This window comes from Saccopteryx bilineata, chromosome 2, assembly GCF_036850765.1.
Source record: "Saccopteryx bilineata isolate mSacBil1 chromosome 2, mSacBil1_pri_phased_curated, whole genome shotgun sequence".
Taxonomy (NCBI): domain Eukaryota; kingdom Metazoa; phylum Chordata; class Mammalia; order Chiroptera; family Emballonuridae; genus Saccopteryx; species Saccopteryx bilineata.
This window is the reverse complement of record NC_089491.1, coordinates 320,729,881-320,750,639: the sequence shown is the minus strand read 5'-3', so window position 1 is coordinate 320,750,639 and position 20,759 is coordinate 320,729,881. Positions and strand designations below refer to the sequence as shown.

At 37.8% G+C, this 20,759-nt stretch overlaps 1 protein-coding gene across 1 annotated transcript in view; it reads right to left on the bottom strand.

Annotated features, from left to right (window-relative positions):
- MDFIC (MyoD family inhibitor domain containing) overlaps positions 1–20,759 on the bottom strand; it is a 97,352-nt gene that overhangs the window by 37,863 nt on the left and 38,730 nt on the right.

The following is a 20,759-nucleotide window of genomic DNA, read 5'->3' as shown; positions in this document are numbered from 1 at the left end:
GTCAAAATTTATCTTTTATAATTTCCTGAAATTTCAGATTCTAAAACTGCTGTTATAATTTGTCTTCTTTTCCATTTATGATCATGAACACTTATAAAATGTGAATTAAATCTGAATACTAAGAAGTCGTCAACTCAGAAAACACATTTTATGCAAAGCCATAACAGTTACACATGGCATTGATGTCTAAAAGGGACTGATTGTGATCTGGGGACTCGCTAAGCTCAGTATACATTGTTGACAAAGCAGACAGGTTGCACTTGAGCACGTCTTCAACACACATTGTTTACTCTGCTCTTGTTCGCATATGTTAGGTCTTTTGAAGATAAACATATTAATATGTCAAAATATCTACTTCATAAATGTACAGATTTCAAGAAAAATACAAATTATTTTATTTAAACAAAAGCATGCTTTCATACCAAGCCTATTAAAAATTAATACCTGATTTATAAAACTAATCTGAATACCTCTTACACTTTCCAGTTCTTTAATAACAAAGAAAAATTGTCACAAATCAAATATTTGTGAATATCACAAAGTAATGACTGTAAAACATATCAAAATATTTTGTTTTTCTCTGAACTTCTGATGGAAAGAAAAAGTTATTTCTCTTTTTAAAAGCTAACTAGAATTGGTAAACAAGGCATCTGCAAAAGGAGGTCTATTTCTTATGGATGAGTAATCATTTGTTCTAGAGACTAACTTGCTGCACCTGTAACTTCTTGTATCATTGAGAATAACATACTAACGACCGCTATTGAATATAAAGTTAGTTATACATATTTATTTAAAGGGGTGCCAAAGAAGTCAGTTAAACCTAATTTGGGGTTCTTTTCAGAGTGCTTTCCAGTAATCTCACCAGTAAGAAGAATGTATTAGGCCACTTTTTCTCTGAAAAGAAAAATTTAAGAAATCTGAGAGCTGGTTAAGTTGAAATGTTATTGACCAATGCTGGGAATGCTTCTTATCAATCAGAAATATCCTGTCATTTTCCATAATCCAAAAGAAATTTAAGATCACTATGTAACAGTTAAACATTCTCAATAAATAAAAATAAAGGTGGTAAAAAACAATGATGTCTTGCACTGGCCGGTTGGCTCAGCGGTAGAGCTTCGGCCTGGCGTGCAGGAGTCCTGGGTTCGATTCCCGGCCAGGAGAAGCGCCCATCTGCTTCTCCACCCCTCCCCCTCTCCTTCCTCTCTGTCTCTCTCTTCCCCTCCCACAGCCAAGGCTCCATTGGAGCAAAGATGGCCCGGGTGCTGGGGGTGGCTCTGTGGCCTCTGCCTCAGGCGCTAGAATGGCTCTGGATGCAACAGAGCGATGCCCCAGAGGGGCAGAACATCGCCCCCTGGTGGGCATGCCTGGTGGATCCCGGTCCAGCGAATGCGGGAGTCTGTCTGCCTCCCCGTTTCCAACTTCAGAAAAATACAAAAAAAAAAAACCCGCACACACACACACACAAAACAATGGTGTCTTGCCACCAAATTCTAACACTGAAAGATCGGACCCTTTTCAACTATCAAAATTGACTATAAGCAAATTACTGGATATGGCAGGAGTGATATTCGAACATATCCTAGTGATTTATCTATTTTAATCTTCAAAATGATTTTCTATTTGTTGTCAGGCAAATAATAGTACATTAATTTTTGTCTCACATTCATCTAATTATATTTACTATAGTTTGCACCACGGTTAGATAACCAAGTATTATCTTTTCAATCTAGCTTTTTAACATTAAAACTCTCTTAGTTTTAAGATTTTGTCATGTACGCAGTATATAAGTCAAAGCAAAACTGGATAAACTCTAGACATATTAGTTATCTCAACAGACATTTCTTTTAACTTCATTGATAATTTTTCATGGCTATGACTTAAATTTTATAGTAAAATTACAACTAAAACCAAGTCGGAAACCTGATTTTATTCCTGAATAAAGAACAAAAATGTCTGATTAAACCATAACTACTTGGCTTTAAATAGATTTCTTCTTCTTATTGTGTAAAAGTTGTATATGGCTTTAAAAAAAACACTAATATCGGAACAACACAATGCTTCTTAAAACACAAGTGATGCCTAGGGACCCTCACTTTCCCTTTAACGACCCACTGCTCTCATTCAGCTGTCTTTCTTTTTTCAAATCTTTACATATGTGACAGCTCTCAAAAGTAGACCATAGACCATCTGGCATTTTCAGAGGTGTAACTTGTGCAAATTCAGCTCTATTGGGAGCACACTGCTATCTTCTTCTGCCTGCGTTATAAAGGGACAATAGAATGTAAAACTTATGAGTTGTTTTGAATTATTCATTTTTTTGCCTGTATATTCAAGAAATTTTACAAACTCTGCATTTTGTACTACATAATCACATGCGTTAAAGGTACAAAGAAACTTTTTGACACCTCTTTTCTATAGAAAGCTGGCATTTTGTTTGATATGTGAACATTCAGGCATGTTATATCATTCTAAACAGGATGGGTGTTTCTACAAAAGACCCCATTTTAAACTTACTCGATATGAGCAAAAAAACGTATTATTGATATTCAGTAACAAATGCAATACGCATCAAAATTTTAAATACCAGTTATATAAAAATTCAGCATCTTCAAACTTGGATAGCATTGATCACCCGCTTAGCATATGTGTAAAGAATTTTTTTAAATCATTGCTCATACAATGCAGCATGATTGTAATTTTAATATCCATAATGAATAGTTACAAATGTCTTAAGAAATACTGTGCTTTCTAGGTTCAAATGTTTTCAATCAGAAAAGGAACCAATAGAATTATATCTAGTGAGTTTCAATAAGAATAATAAATATGAGAGTAATGAGTCAACAGCATGAACTCCTTTTGATAATTTTTTTTAAATGTGTGATATTGTAGCTTAGTAATAACTATACTTGAAACTGCGCCTGTCGGAGAAGCAACAAAAGCAACATTTTGCTATAGCATTTAATCTATTACCATGTGCAAATCATCTGCAATTGCTAGTCTCTTTATATAAGTCAGATTTAATAAAATTACATAAGAGTTTTTATGCCATTTACTTCGAACAGTTGTACAGTTACAAAAAAAATCAAAATTAAATGCTTAGAATTTAAAATTGTCAGTAACAAAATGATCTAAATAGAATATTGGGGAAAAGAGAAATGACTTCATGCAAACTAAAATTACTCTTCCCAAGGATAGTTGTAAGATTTTACGGAGCACCCAGCAACTCTGCAACTCTGAAGTAACTGTGAGACAAACACGAGCACACACACACAATAGCAGAGGTTTTTTTTTATATTGACAAATATACATAAAACAAGTGTTTTATTATGTATATATAATATGAATATATGTTTAATAACAGATTAACTTACTTCAATATGACAAATATAATAAAATTCTATTATTTATTGTTGTAAATTTAGGCTAAAATCATCGACAATAAACATACCGTTGGACAACTCTTTATCAGCTTGATGCAAACCTCTCTCGGTGCCGACCCTGAGGAGCCCCACATCCTAATACACAGTTTGCAGATCCTGGAATTTTATTTTATTTTTGACAGAGACAGAGAGTCAGAGAGAGAGACAGACAGGAAGGGAGAGAGATGAGAAGCATCAATTCTGCATCTTAATTGTTCATTGACTGCTTTCTCATATGTGCCTTGACTGGCGAGCTACAGCACAGTGAGTGACCCCTTGCTTAGACCAGCGATCTTGGGCTTCAAGCTAGCGACAGTGGGGTCACATCTATGATCCCACGCTCAAGCCAGCGACCCTGCACTCAAGCCGGTTGAGTCCACACTCAAGCAGGTGACCTCGGGGTTTTGAACCTGGGTCCTCCAAGTCCCAGTCCGAAGCTCTATCCACTGCACCACCATCTGGTCAGACTCCTGGCATTTTCTACCTGTGTCCTTAGTTCCACTCCAAGGGCCTTCAGAAGTTTTTTTTTTTTTTTTTTTAATCTACTTCTTGAATTTCTGAACTCTTTCATCTGATATTGTATTTTCCATCTTCATTTTATTCACTGTATATCTTATATTGAAACTTATTTTGGAATTGTGTCTTTTTTGGAACATTGAGACTAATTTTAGAATATCAATTATATTCTATGATGGTATAACTGGAAATTTGCAGGGTGGAGAAAGAGGATTTTTTTCTGATGCTAAACATATCTAACATTTCAATAGTAATCCAGTTTTCATTATTGCAAATTAAATCACTGGGTGGCAGAAGTTGGATGTACTTCTTCCCAAAACAAGAAGAAAGAACTTTAGAAATTGTTTGGAGACACCAATCATTTTTCTGCAGTTGAGAAAAAACTTTTAGTAAGTACTTAAATATATGTATATTTAAGTCGACCCTGGAGGGGGAGGCTACTGGCTTTCCACAAATCATTCTCCCCATTGTCCTGGGCACTTGGCTAACCCATTTCCCAGCAGTCTTTGCAGTTGGGGTCAGCCATGCATTCATGCTGGCTCTGAGGTAATGAGAGCAGAAATCATTTCTGCCGCTTCTAGTCCCAGGCCTTTAGACTGGAGGGTGCCCTCTCCTCTCTATACTTTCTTTCTTGTCCTTGGCACCAACCCAGCTTTGACCACAATTGAGAGAAGAATCTTAATGGATGTTGGAAAACCAAACAGAAGGAATCAGCATGTCAGCAGGAAGCAGTGCCTCTCACTGACATGAAATGATCATCTTGTAGTGTTACAAAAGAATAAACTTTTATTTAGCTATGGAATCAATGCTGGAATTCACTGTTAGAAAAATAATAACAGCTTCTACCAAGGCCTCCTAACAACTATGCAGGGGTCTCCAAACTTTTTACACAGGGGGCCAGTTCACTGTCCCTCAGACCATTGGAGGGCTGCCAAATACAGTGGTCCTCTCACTGACCACCAATGAAAGAGGTGCCCCTTCCAGAAGTGCAGTGGGGGCTGGATAAATGGCTTCAGGGGGCTGCAGTTTGGGGACGCCCGATGTATGGTATATATACAATACTTGACATAAATACTTAAACTATCCCTAGCCCAGATGACCCAAAACATACCACATTCACCAGAAAAAAAGAAACAACACAATCTACTAGTAGCAGCATAAAGACCACCACCCAATGCACAGCCCGCGGTGGGGCTCAGAGAGCAGCAGCTCAGCTCGACAGTGGCCAGCACTGAGCGAGGACAGTGCGTCACGCACTCTGGAGGAAAAGCACGCAGCCCTACCCTGCCTTGCAAGACAACTTTCTAACTCCCTCATTCTCTCTCCTTACCGTGGCTGCTAGCAAGTCAGGTAGGTGGCTACTCATCTCGCTTCGCTCAGGATAAAGGTTAGTGCTGGGATGCAGAACTTACAGGGTATTTTTAAAATTTATTTTTAATTTATCCAGATGACATGCTTCATCAAACCATATAGGTATCAAGTGTACAATTCAATATAACACCATCTACACACCGCATCGTGCACCCCTACCCCATAGAGTCTCTTTCTGTCCCCATCCTCCCCTCTTTAGCCTGCTCCCCCAATTCCTCCCCCCATTTCACACAGTGAATTACCACACAGTTGTTTGTATCTATGTTATGTGTATAGGTTTTTAGCTAATCCCTTTACCTTCTTTTATCCAGTCCCCTCCTCCCCCTCTCCTCTGGCAGCTGTCCATCTGTCCGAGGTGTCCATGTCCGTCCCTATTTTGTTCATAAATTTATTGTGTTCATTAGATTCTACATATAAGTGAGGTCATATCATATCTGTCTTTCTCTGCCTGGCTTATTTCACTTAGCATAATGCTCTCCAGGTCCATCATGCTGTCACGAAAGGTACGATTTCAATCTTTTTTATGCCCATGTCGTACTCCATACATGTGGTGCATGTAGTGTAAACGCACCATAGCTTTTTTATCCACTCGTCCACTGACAGACACTTGGGTTGTTTCCAGGTGTTAGCTATTATAAATAATGCTACAATAAACATGCAGGTCCATATCTTCTTTGAATTGGTGTTTCAGGATAATTTCCCAGAAGTGGGACAGCTGGGTCGAAAGCCAGTTCCATTTTTAATTTTTTGATATAACTTCACACTGCTTTCCTAAGTGGCCGCACCAGTCTGCATTCCCACCAACAGAGCACTAGGGTTCTCTTTTCTCCACATCCTCAGCAGCACTTGTTTGTTGATTTATTGATGACAAGCATTCTGACAGGTGTGAGGTGGTATCTCATTGTGGTTTTAATTTTCATTTCTCTGATGATTAGTGATGTTGAGCATTTTTTCATCTGCCTATTGGCCAACTGTATGTCCTCTTTGGAGAAGTGTCTATTCAGGTCCTTTGCCCATTTCTTAACTGAATTGTTTCCTGGTGTTGAGTTTTATTAAGTTCTTTATAAAGTTTGATTAATAACCCCTTATCAGATGTATCATGCAGAACTTTCCATTTTAAAACCTGGACAGTCCCAAGCAAATTGGACGAGATGGTCACTTTTATATAAATAACCATCAGTACACAAATGTCTTCCTCAAATAGGACACTGGCAACAACAGACGGCGGGACACACACTGGCTCTGAACAAGACACCAAGCTTTGAATTCCAGGGGCAGTATGTCCCAGTTCTGTGAGCCTGAGAGCCTTACCTCATCTCCCTGGGCATGAGGACCATTACTGGCAAATGAAAGGAAAAGGCAGAACGCTATAGGTATGAGTTGATTTAACTTCCCAGTTCCATATCATTATTTTTCCCTTTCCTTACTCCCTTCAACCTTATTTTTTCCCATTTTTTTCTGATTTACTATTTTCTTTTTTATTTGATATTACCAGGTGTTATTTTTCTCTAAACATCAACCCAAAGCCTTCTTATAAATTAACAAGTTTCAAATGAATACACAAATATTACCTTTCATTTTTCAGAAAAGTTATGACTTGATAGAAAAATAAAATAAAAAATAAAAGCAATTGGCATTTTCTTTTATGATTTGCATGTATTACTGAAAAGCCATCAGACAGTAAAGCAATGAATAGCAAAAATTTTATTATGCCTTCTCCAAGTGTAACTTCACTCTAATGCTTGTTTTGATCCTCAAATAAATGACAAGCTTGGCCTTACTTAATGCCAACTATTGTACGTCACAGTTTCTAGTTAATTTATCTGGATTATATGAGCCTTCCAGTCATATATCTGAGAACAGAATATTGTCAGTTTGTCAGCAGACTGCACTGCAGACTGCTGTCTGAAAGTTTTATTTATATATTACAAGATCATATTGCTCTCCCATGTAATCCATAGTGAAGATGGAATTTGTAGGCTGTGACATCCTGTGTTCTCCAACCCAACTGACAAAGCTGCCCTCTTCTTATAATTATTTATTACTCTACAATAAGTGTATTTAAATGAATATACACATACCTGTATTTTATATAAAATAGCCTAAACAGTGTTTTTGTGTGATAGACAATATACTATTAATTCAATACAAAAGGGAGCAAAGGAATCATTTTCCAGAAGCCTATTTTACATATCAAAATTTTTATAATATGGTGACTTTATAAGGAATAGTATCTTCATGGTGTTTTGCAGACTCATTCTCAAGTTTTCCCATATGTATTAAATGGACATATTCAGGACAAATACATCTTTTTTGTTGTTTTTAATTTTTTTTAATCTTATTTTTTATTAATTTTATTGCAGTGACATTGATAAATCAGGGTACATATGTTCTGAGAAAACATGTCCAGATTATTTTGACATTTGACTATATTGCATATCCCTCACCCAAAGTCAAATTGTCTTCCGTCACTTTCTATCTGGTTTTTAAAGATATAAAAGGCATTTCTTTTGTTTTTTAAAAGAACCAATTAATGGGCAAGCAAAAGTTTGAAAAGCCCCACTGTTACATTAGCTTTAATAGACAGAAGCTTTCTTCAGAGTTGGTTTTTTTTTTTTTTTTTGTATTTTTCTGAAGCTGGAAACGGGGAGAGATAGTCAGATTCCTGCATGCGCCCGACCGGGATCCACCCGGCACGCCCACCAGGGGCAATGCTCTGCCCACCAGGGGGCGATGCTCTGCCCCTCCGGGGCGTCGCTCTGCCGCGACCAGAGCCACCCTAGCGCCTGGGGCAGAGGCCAAGGAGCCATCCCCAGCGCCCGGGCCATCTTTGCTCCAATGGAGCCTCGGCTGCGGGAGGGGAAGAGAGAGACAGAGAGGAAGGAGAGGGGGAGGGGTGGAGAAGCAGATGGGCGCTTCTCCTATGTGCCCTGGCCAAGAATCGAACCAGGGTCCCCTGCACGCCAGGCCAATGCTCTACCGCTGAGCCAACCGGCCAGGGCCTCTTCAGAGTTTTTAAAACAATTCAAGGCAAGAAGCTTTGGGCAGCTACCACTCATTTGTCTATCTTCAGACCATCAGTTAAACATTTCTTCAACCTTGCTAGTGTTTCATCATAATGTTTTAGAAAAAGATGAAAAATAATTACTACTTTTTGTTTTTTTAAGTAATCACTTATAAAGCACCTGAGTCAGCCCTGGCTGGTTGGTTCACTGGACAGAGCATCAGCCGATGTCTGGACGACCTGGGTGTGATCTCTAGTCAGGGCACACAGGAGAAGCGACCTGCTCCTCTCCCTCTCCTTCTCTCCTTTCACTCCTTCCCCTTCTGCAGCCAGAGGCTTGATTGGTTCGAGCGTCTAGCCCCAGAGAATGGCTCACTTGGTCCCAGCAAGTCAACCTCAGGCACTAAAAATAGCTCATTTGATTTGAGCATAAACCCTAGACAAGGGTTGCCTGGTGGAACCCGGTTCCAGAACATGCAGGAGTCTATCTCTCTTCATCTCACTTAAAAAAAAATTTTTTTTAAAGCACATGATTGTCTATAGAAATGTGATAGAACATAAAGAAGTATTAGCTACAAACATTGAGCAAGATATACTGCAGTAAAAATAGAGTAGACAACAGCTATGGAAAGCGTACACTGACAATTCCAACTACTGAGTTTCAGAATTCACCCAGACACTCTACACACTGATTATAGCTTTCAAGGACCACAAGGCATGTAAGCAGGCCCCCATTAACAAGCACGCAGTGCTCTTAGCTTTCAACTTAATACATACATTAGCACCCCTTGGATAGATGCAGAAATGCTTTCCAATATAGGTCCTGGAATCCAGTCCTGCCTTTGGGTGCCATTTGCTCCCGCTCCATATGATAAGAGCTCTCTGGTAAGGCAAGAACACAAATCAAAACACTAGAAACCATGAACTCCTACCTTATACAGTAACCTGTATCAGGAGTGCCGAAATGTGATACTAAGAAAGGCAAGAAGGGGGACAATGAGATCATTTCATCCTAGGCTGGAGGATCAGTGATCAATATGAGACACTAGTAAAGTACTCAGTGAAAATAAGCTGCCTTCAGTCTTTGGGACGAAGATCACGTGCATATTAAGACTGGAGCTTTAGGGTAACTCTGTAGAAAACTACTGATGTATCAGTATATTGGACTTCTTATGGCTTTCAGTAGCTGCTACAATAAAACAACAAACTCCATTCTAATTGGCCAAGGTAAAAACCAACTGAAAAAAGTATGCAACTTTTATTAAAGAAAGCTGTTGGTAGCTGCAAGCAACACAGCCCTAACCAGCAATGGTCAAACAAGTTTGATACTGTGTGAATCCAAGAAGGTGCTCCCTTCTGTTTTGACGAATGTCCAAAAGCCTTCCTTGTTGAGTACAGGCGTTGGGGAGCAAAGCAAGGGCCAATTCCTTTCAGCAATTAACAGATATACAACCATAGGTAACAGCAATGGTCAGTGATATGGAACCATTCAAGTTCAAATGCTTACATAGGTTAGCTGAGTTTCAGCAGCCAAATTATTTCTTGCGGTCTAAACTCAGTGCACTGATAGGTAAATGTGAAGTGCTGGAACATGAAATGGGGGAAATCAGGAAGTAGCAAGACCTGTGGAAGCCTAGACTCTGGGCTCCCTCAAGTGCCTCCTCCATGCACTGCCCATCAGCAGTTCACATAACTCATTCACAAGGGATACAGCCTGGGGAAGAAGCGGCCACCGCTGAGTCAGGTTTGTTTGTTTTTTTACTTACTGGTATTTTTTTTAGAGAGAGGGGGAGATAGAGAGCAAGAAAGAGAAGCATCAATTCGTTGTTGTATTTATTCATATCATCATTAGTTGATTCCTGTATGTGCCCTGACCAGAGATTGAACTCGCAACCTCAGCATGTCAGGACGACGCTCCAACCAACTGAGCTACCCGCCAAGGCCTGGGACAAGCTTTATCAACCACAGAAGTAGAGCTTGTGACAGGAGCCATTAAATTGAGACTAAAGGAGGCATAGGTAGCTCAGAGCTCAAAAACAAAGTGGCAAGGCAATGGACTGAGTCAAAGATCATTATTGGACACAATATTCAGTGGCAGTTACCAGAAAACAAAGTCCTCCATCACCACGTCCAAAAAATGGATACTGCTGCTAACAAAGGTGTTAAAGAAATTATATTGCTAGAAAAAAATCCCTAGCCTAGTAAATAAAGCTTGTAACTGTTCCACTCTAACAACTTAGACGGAATCTAAGTTCTTGTTACTAACAAGAAAAGAACTACCAAGGGCCCTGCCTGAGAACCCTCCTGAAGCCCTTCTTAGAGATGATCAGGAAGGACATCCAAAGGGAAAGCTGGGGTAAGATATGCACTAGACACAAAACCCGGGCCAAGGATAAGGAAGAAACTCAGAAAGAGATGTTTATGATATCCCATGGCCCCATCAACTTGTGTACTATCCTTACTCAGGGAATATCCATATTCCATAGACCAGTATTGCACTTGAGAAGTTACAGCCCAGTTATCCTATACCTCCTTCACCATTATACAATCAGATATTTTAATCCATACGTTGCAGGATCATAAAGAGCTACATCCAAGTTTGATCAAGATCAGATTTCTTAATCATTTCAGGGAAACAAACCATCAACCACCGTCTATGAAACACTGACCACATGAAACTAACTCTAGATGCATCATCTGAATGGGACTGATCTGTCCCTTATCAGGGAAAGGCAAGGTATTCATTTGTTTTTTTCAAAGGATAACTGGATCTCCTTAAGTAGGAATATTTTGAAATTATATATATGGGAACAAAAAGTATCTGTACAAACACACAAAAATGATTACTGGTCAGCCAAGAACTGGACCATAAGAGGCTCCACTCTTGATCCATCCAACATCACCCCCTTTATTCTGGTGGCAGTATAGGTAGTAATGGGAGTGGGACCTCAATTCACTGACAACAACCCTTCAAAAAATAAAGTACTTTTACTTACATACATTTTGTACAGAGAGCTTAGCAACACTGGGGATTTGCTGACTTGCCTTTGTTATACAGCGAATACCTTAAGGACAAGATCCCGTCTTCTTAGAGTTCCATCAACCTTATCAGGCACATACCTGCTGACAAAGAGCCTTGTACAATGTTCAGCACCCAGTGGACACCCAGTGAAAATTAACTGATGATGATGAATTATACCAGCTTTTAAGCTGTCACTTGATCCCAGTATGTAACAACCTTCCTGAATAAATCAAGCAACAGTTTGGTATTCAATACCATTATAAACTTCATCCTTCACCTTCATGAGTCTGGGGAATTGCTGTAAAAGCATAATATGAGGATGGTAGAGCTACAGAAAGGATTAAAAAATTCTCTCTGTTATAACAAGGGAATTAAAGATTAAGTTACAGATAGCATAGTATGTGTATGGAAATTGATCAGAACTACTAGTTAAATGATCTTTTTGAAAACAGCAGAAAAAGCAAGTACCAAATTATACATCTAAAAGTTTACTCCCTTCCCTATAATAGAAGTAAATCCAACTTAAATGTATAAATAAAACTGGTATCTCCTTGAGGCTAGAGCAGTGGAAATGCAGGTGGAATCCCAGTTACTCGATAAGGAATTAAGTAGAGGAAACTATGAATTGCCACCTGAACATTTAAAAAGTGAATTTATTTCCAGTATCTTACTCAAGGTAAATCAGAAAAAAAGTAAATTTTGTTCTTATGGACTCCCCAGTGCTTCAGAATAGCTAACAACCCTCCAAGTTCATTGGTGCGTGTTTGTTATTAGAATAACTTTTCACTCTCCAATAAATTTCTTTAAGATATGGCCTGACACAAATCTTTGCGCTTTAGTCCTAATAACAATTCTTACTATAGATGAACTCTCTATGACATAATTTGAAACTTCAGGATTCCAAGCAAAATTCGAAGAATTGACTTTAAGACAGGGATGGTCCTGACTGTCATGTGCAACTTTGAGGAGAATCTGGCGCGTTTCCACCGTAAGGAAGCAACAAACAAGCTGTGTGTCCGACATAACTAATGATATCCAGATAAATGGTGTAATTAAGTTTTCCAAACTTGCTTAGATTTACAAATATGAGTTTTAAATTATTTTTATATGTAAACAACAGATTACAGTTTAAAGCTGTAATGGAAAGCTTTCAATATGCAAGTGAATTAAGTAAAAAGAACACTATTTGCTCATTATTATCTTGTCTTTTTCTAAGATGAAATCTCTCCCACCGCCTCATTACACAGCTGCTGTAAAATCTGAGGCATGTGATTTTTAAATTTTTGTTTTCATCAATGTATCATGGCCATTTTAATATCTGCATGAGTAAAATGTCACCCAAACACAAACACCAGAAAATGGCTAAACATAGAGGAACAAACTCATTAACCATCTTTAAACATTAACATGAGTGAGACTATTTATATAAACATTTTTCCCTGTAATTCTGCATTAAGACTCACTAAATCTGTCTATGTACCTTTGGCTGCAAACTAGTTATTATAAAATACTTGCTGAGTATATATTATACTCTGGTGCCAGCCACTGTTCCAGGCATAAGGGATATTTCCTTGAACAAAATTTACAAATACCTTGCCCTCACAGATATTTATTATTTCATATAACTTAAAATTCAAAGATAGGGCAGTGCTAGTATTATTAATTTAGCAGTTTCTATATCTTCATTGTCATCCTCAACCTGCCAACTTTTCCACCTGCCTATCCCACTCATGGTTGTAAGACTTTCTGACACAACTCCAGACATCACATCCAAAGATGATGAGAGCTTAAAAAAAGAGGGTGCTTTTTCCAACCATCTCTTTTTTTTATTGATTGAAATTTATTGTGTTTGCATAGATTCAAGTGTCCCACCAAAAATATGTTCCATTCAACATTCCCCTTGTCCCACTTCCCCCCAATGCCCTCCCCCCTTCCCTCCAGGATTTTCATTCTTGCTATGACACTGTGTTATGTACATATAATTTCACCAATCTCTTTCCCTTCTCTGATCCCATCCTCTCCTCCCCTTTCCCTCTGTCCACTTTCTCTCTGGTCCCTTTGATCCCACCTCTACCTCTATTCTGTTCCTTAGTTCACATTGTTCATTGGATTCCTCAAATGACTGAGGTCATATAATAGTTTTCTTTCTCTGCCTGGCTTATTTCACTTAGCATAATAGTTTCCAGGTCCATCCATGTTGTCGCAAAAGGTTAAGTTTTCCTTCCTTTTCATGGCCACGTAGTATTCCATTGTGTATATATACCACTGCTTTTTAATCCACTCGTCCACTGACAGACACTTGGGCTGTTTCCAGATCTTGGCTATTGTAAACAATGCTGCCATAAACATGGGGGTGCATTTCTTCTTTTGAATCAGTGATTTGGTACCGTTAGGATATTCCTAAAAGTGGGATGGCTGGATCAAAAGGCAGTTACATTTTTAATTGTTTGAGGAATCTCCATACTGTTTTCCACACTGGCTGCACCAGTCTGCATTCCCACCAGTAGTACAGGAGGGTTCCCTTTTCTCCACATCCTTGCCAGCACTTATTATGTGTTGTTTTGTTAATGAGAGCCCTTCTGACTGGTGTGAGGTGGTATCTCATTGTGATTTTAATTTGCATTTCTTAATGATCAGTGATGTTGAACATTTTTTCATCTGCTTATCAGTCATTGGTATGTCCTCTTTGGAGAAGTGTCTATTTCTTTTGCTCATTTTTTGATTGAATTGTTTATCTTCCTGGTGTTGAGTTTTACAAGTTCTTTTAAATTTTGGTTATTAACCCCTTATCAGACGTAGTTTTGAATATGTTCTTCCATTGTGTGGTCTTTTTATTTTGTTAATATTGTCTTTAGCTGTACAAAAGCTTTTTAGTTTGATATAGAACCATTTGTTCATCCTGACCTTTATTTCACTTGCCAGTGGAGATAAATCAGCAAATATACTGCTGTGAGAGATGTCAGAGAGCTTACTGCCTATGTTTTCTTCTAGGATGCTTATGGTTTCATGACTTACATTTTAAGACTTTTATCCATTTTGAGTTTAATTTTGTGAATGGTGTAAGTTGGTGGTCTAGTTTAATTTTTTTGTAGGTAGCTGTCCAATTTCCCCAACACCATTTGTTAGAAAGACTGTCTTTACTCGATTGTAAGTTCTTACTTCCTTTATCAAATATCAATTGTCCATATAGGTGTGGGTTTATTTCTGGGTTCTCTGTTCTGTTCCATTGATCTATATGCCTGTTCTTATACCAGTACCAAGCTGTTTTGAGTACAATGGACTTGTAGTATAACTTGATATTAGGAAGTGTGATACCACTCTCTTTATTCTTCTTTTTCAAGATTGCTGAGGCTATTCATGTTCTTTTATGGTTCCATATGAATTTTTGGAATATTTGTTTTATATCTTGAAGTATGTCATTGGTATTTTAATAGGAATTGCATTGAATTTATAAATTGCTTTGGGTAATATAGACATTTTAATGATGTTTACTCTTCCTATCCCTGAACATGTTATATGCTTCCACTTGTTTGTATCTTCCTTGATTTCTTTTATCAATGTTTTATAATTTTCTGAGTACAAGTCTTTAACCTCCTTAGTTAAATTTACTCCTAGGTACTTTATTTTTTTGTTGTTGTTGCAATAGTGAAGGGAATTGTTTTCTTAATTTCTCTTTCAGAGAGTTCATTGATGGTATATAAAAATGCCTCTTATTTCTGAATATTAATTTTATATCCTGCCACCTTGCTGAATTCATTTATGAAGTCCAGTAGTTTTTTGACTGAGACTTTAGGGTTTTCTATGTATAGTATCATATCATCAGCAAATAATAATAGTTTTACTTCTTCTTTTCCAATTTGAATGCCTTTTATTTCTTCTTCTTGTCTGACTGCTATGGCTAGTACTTCCAAAACTATGTTGAATAACAGTGGTGAAAGAGGGCACTCCTGCCTTGTTCTTGATCTTAAGGAAGTTGCTTTTAGTTTTTGTCCATTGATTATGATGTTGGCTGTGGGTTTGTCATAGATGGCCTTTATCCCAACCCTCTCTTTAAGAATATAAAAATCCCTTTCCCAGAAATCTTCTAGGAGACATCCCATTGGTCAGCACTGGGTCACATGCTGACTCCAAAGCACCTTCCTCACTGTCCCCCAGAACAAAACATGCTTAAATCTCAGTCCTCTCTGCAGGGCTGAATGCTCCTCTGCAGCACAAAACATGTCACTGATTTATGTGCACAGTCACTCAATAAGCATTTATGTGCCACACACAAGTGTGCAGTACTTCTGAATATCTGTCCCAGCACTAGAACTTTTCTGTCACTTAAAAAAGTCAATGAAGGAACAATACAAGGAAATGATAATAATCATTCTACAGCTCAACATTCCAATCATTTAAATAAATCTTAATAAGTACATATTGCTTACTTAGAAAAGTAAACAAGGGCAACATAAGCACAGTTGCTTTCTCCCACACCTCCTTGGTAATGACGTCTACTTCACATAGATGATTTTTAGAACCTCTAGCAAGTATCTTCGTTCTCCAAACCCCTACGAATATCCCACACACATTGTATAATTAAAAGGTTTGTTATTGTTTGTAATTTAATTGAATTGAAAAACCGATGTCAAATTTATTCGTCACCATAGATCTCCTTTTAATTTCATCAACATCTAGATCATTACTCTTTTTCCAACAGTAGACAAAAGCCATAAATAATAACTGGAGCCATTAAAAAATACAACAACAACCTTAAACTGTACGAGATCTTAGCACGTGAAAAATAAACAATGGATAGAAAGGCCTCATATATAAAATATGCGTTTATGTGTTACTTATTCTTTTAGCAAATATTTATTGAACATCTATGTAAAGGCAGTGCTAAGACTAGTTAAATACAGGAGAATAAAAAGATACTAAACATGTAACTAAACAAATAATAGAACGTGCAATCTGAAATTATGTTAATGCTATAAAAGAAAAGCACTCATATCAGAAGGAATAACAAGGCAAACTATTTTGGTTTGGATAGATAGGAACAGCGTTTCAACAGAGACCTGAGGGGAAAGGGCCTTCAAAGAGAATGAGTAACAGGGTTTCAGGCCCAACTTAACAACACCGGCCAAGCCTGAAGCAGACGGGGTCAGCACAGTTATTGAACTGCTGGAAAGCCAGTGTGTTTAGAGAATACTCACATGACCATATAGTTTTTGCCCAATTCAAATCATAAACATTAACAAATATATTAGAAAAATCATAGAATGTGGTTTTATAAACCCTTCCTGTCAATATTCTCCCAGATAGTGTAATTCTTTTCCATATAAGCCATTACAATAAGTTATTTATTTACAAGACTACATTCAGTGTAACTGACAAGAAATTGACTTGAGTGTTTCCTGTCATTCAAGACGCTCCCCATGAAAGAGTTCTTAGGGAGTTACACAGAGGAACCATCAATTGTATATAAACGTCAAATACAGCAATTGGGAATGTTAAAAAACCATTTATAGAAATCTTATCCTTTAATTACTTTCCAATAAAGAAACATTCATTTCTCTGCACTGCACAAACCTATTTACATTGACATTGGGTAAAATTTGTTCTGAGGCTAGGGAAAAATGGCATGAATTGTTTGCTACTATTCTTATGACTGCTCAGATTTTAGAAGTGGGGCTATCACTCTGTTTTGTATTTATCTTTGTATTTTTACTCCAATTTCCTAAATCAGATTCCCTTATTCATTTAAAGTATAATTCTCTACCAGTAGCTCTCTACCTTTCCCCAACTCCACAGGGTTTATTTGAACAATACAAAACCTTTAAAAAAAAAAAAGTAATATCTTGTCTGGTTTCAAAAATACATACCCCCCCTCCAGGGATTCTCTTATCTCCTGCCTTGTGCACTCCCCTGGGGAATCGTTATTCTAATACTAGAACCATGAATGCGTAGAATGCTGACCAAGAGCAATTTTTATCATAAAGGCAAACTCTTAGGGGAGAACAAAATGGGCAGTTGGACAGTGAATTGAATAGTCTGTCTACCTGGGGCCTTAACCTTCCTATTAATTTCTAGTAACTATTTTCTATTAATATACTCTTTCAAATACCACAGAAACGACATTGTGGATTACAAAATGTCAGTGGTAACTACATATTCTCATTGATAATCAAAGAACACTTTAAAAAATTATAGCCCTGCTTCTGTCACTCACTGCCTGGGTATCTTCAGAGAAACTATTTCCCTCTTCAATGTGTCAACTGAAAAAACACAGAGGTTGAACATACTGATCTCTAAGGCGCCTTCTCTAATTTGAATGTTGTAAAAATATAGGTCCATGATCCATTGTCAACATGTAGGAAACAATCTGGAAAGAATCCATGTAAGCACCCACTGTGTTATAATTTTGAATCTAAGCCACCTATGTAATATCTATTGACATAATTATTAAAATTCTCTTTTTCTAGAGAAAGTAGTATTAGATGGTGGAAGGTATAACACTTTAAATAGAAACGTTCATCAGAAATAAGATTAACCCGAGGAGTGACGGTAGTGATTGAGCTGTTTTATGTATACCTACAGTCAACAATTACTAATTCAACAACGTCCATGGGCCCTATGCCCTTAACCAAGGTGTCAGGAGCTCAGGGCTGCTACTAGTGATAATTACAACCAGAAGGAAGTAAGATTAACTTTCATCAATTTTTTTTTCAAAATTGGAATATTAGTGAACAAAAAGAATATAAAAATATGTTTCTCTATCTGTGTGATATCTGGATCATGGCCATCGATGCTTAAAGAGCAAAGAGGAAGGGAGTGTGCCTGTGTCTCATCATTCAGGCAGTCGACTTCACTGTGGACCCTGTGGTCAGTGTACCCTTGGCTCACATGGTCTGCTATGCCCGGTACCCAGGGTATATGGAGCCTCCCCAGTTTAATGTCTCCAGAGCATCACTCTCTTGTGCCTTGTGAGGGTCACAGTAAGCGTAACATGGCTACTCAGATTTGGGGACTGGAGGCAAACCAACGGTTTAAGTTTTCTGTACCACACAATTTCAAATTACATTCTTCTCCAGTCTTAAATTCATCCCAGTTTCCAAGTGCTATGCTGTCTCCAAATCAGAGCCTCTTGCTACAGTACCACATTGTGTCAGGTTACCATTCAGGCTCTAACTTCTCAGTGCTACGAAGTCAGTTATTATTCCTCCATCTACTTTCCATCTTCCAGAAAACACTGAACATCTATGATTCACTGCTGTTGCCTTTTTCTGCTCTCTCTCTGTTAAATTGATGTGTTTGAAAAATCATCATTAATTTACTATCATTTAGATGTGGTTTCCAAAAAGAAAACAATAGTCTTCCGTGTTGTAGAAAAACATGTTTTATTTCTTCAAAAACAAACCAAAAAAAAAAAAACAACAAGAAAATTTGTCAAAAAGTTAACTGTTGCTAAATATGAGTGGTTGGCATGCTGGTGTTTGCAATATTCTTTTGTATAATTTAATATCTAAAATATTTCATTACACTAAAATTGAAAGTTAATTTTAAAATGATAAGGGGTCCAGTGAGTATAGCGGCTCATTTAGCTCCTCGTGTTTTTGTGGGAAAATCTGTTGATGTGTTTTTTGTTGCTTTTAAAATCATATAAAAAGGCTATTGTGTGAATACTCAGCCCCCCCCCCGACTCCTGGATAGCCAGAAACATTCCAAAGGGTCATGCTCCACTAGTACCGCCAGTTCTCCCTGTAACATCCTGGGTCAGCCTGACAATGCCATTAAGGAAGAAATTCCACTCTTGCCAAGGTCTGACTCAGGGTGACCCTATACTTCTTCCTTTAACCCAGGCACTAGTTATTCTCATCACTGTGTACCACTCGTCTCCATCTAGAGACTAAGATTTAGTATTTCCATTCAGATTTTCATGTTTGGCCCTCACATACCCCATGAGGCAGTGAGGGAAGGGAGTCCCTCCATCTATAGTCTAAAGATGCAGAGGTTGAAGCTGAAAGATCGAAGTGACTTGCCCAATGCCTCATGGCTAGAAAATTTTAGGCAGAAGTAGAATCCAAACAATAGCGCTCACACCTCCCCTTCTCTCCATCCACACAGCCTTTCTCTAAGCCATGGTGTCCTATGCTGCCTTTTACTCTGTCTGCTCGAGAGCCTCACTCCTATAAAAAACGGAGCTGGCTGACAAGCAAGTCAAGCTTTCGGCTATAATCTCATTTTCAGTTCTCCAAATATTTTGGGGGGGATTGTTTAGAATATGGGAGTTAAGCTAACTGGATGGGCACGTGTAACTTCTGTCCTCAAAACAAGCGTCACATTATGTTTGTCCCCATTGTCTGTGATACATCCAATTTTTCCAAAGTCGTCACACGTCATCATTAACAGTACATGAGATTTCAGCGGTTACTTTGCAGGCAAGCTAGAACGGACTGCATCAGGCCCATGACTGGAAACTCACTCAGCTGAAGCAATCCTTGTGAAGACTTCCAAAAGTTAAGTTATCTGAATAATGATAATTTTCCAAGGGACTGAGTTTTACTATTTTTTGCCAAAAAAAAAAAAAAATGTAGGGATTCATGATGGTGGAGATGCATGTAATAATAAGCCTCTCTTGGAAGTAGACTATTCATAAATATTTCCACATTTGTATTAATATGCAAAGAAGTCAAAACAATACTGTAACAGCAATTAAAAGGGGAAAGAATAAAACCATCCCAAAATGTTTAAGGTCATACTTACTCCCCAAGAGATGCTATTCTAGGACTATAAACTATCTATTTTTTCAATTCATTGTAATTGAGTGTTTCATACACTAAAATGGACACTAAAATATGTCATTATTACTGACCACGCTATAAACCGCACCTACGCAGCCCACCAGAGCCGTAGATTCTCACTCCGAGAACTCTGTTATCTGATTTTGTTTTTTAGGTCCAAGAATGGTAGTTGGGCTTTTGTTTGTTTTTAGTTTTTAAAAAAAATGCAGAAATGAGCACTCCCACACATTTGTGCTTTTTTCACATTAAATATGCACTCTTTGAATTGTTCCACTTGTACGTTTTTACTTTAACACTGTAGATGTCACAAGAAAAACAAACTAAATTGAAGACTTCTTCTAAGTAAATGTTATAAAAAAAACCTGTTTACTTCAGGCTTAATGGGGACAAGGAACTAATCATGTATCCAATGTTTATCAAAATAAACAAACCTGAGAAAGATGCTGGGCAGAAGTGGTAAGGTAATTACTTGGCTAAGTAATGGGCTCCATTTCTCAGGAAGAAAACTTATGAATATATTTAGATAACAATGATAAACTGCACTAATTTCAGAGTGCAAAAGATGACAAGGTACAGTGTTTTGTTATATCTCAAAAACTCAGGAGTATTTGGTAAATAGTGCTTGCATAAGATTTTATATGCAT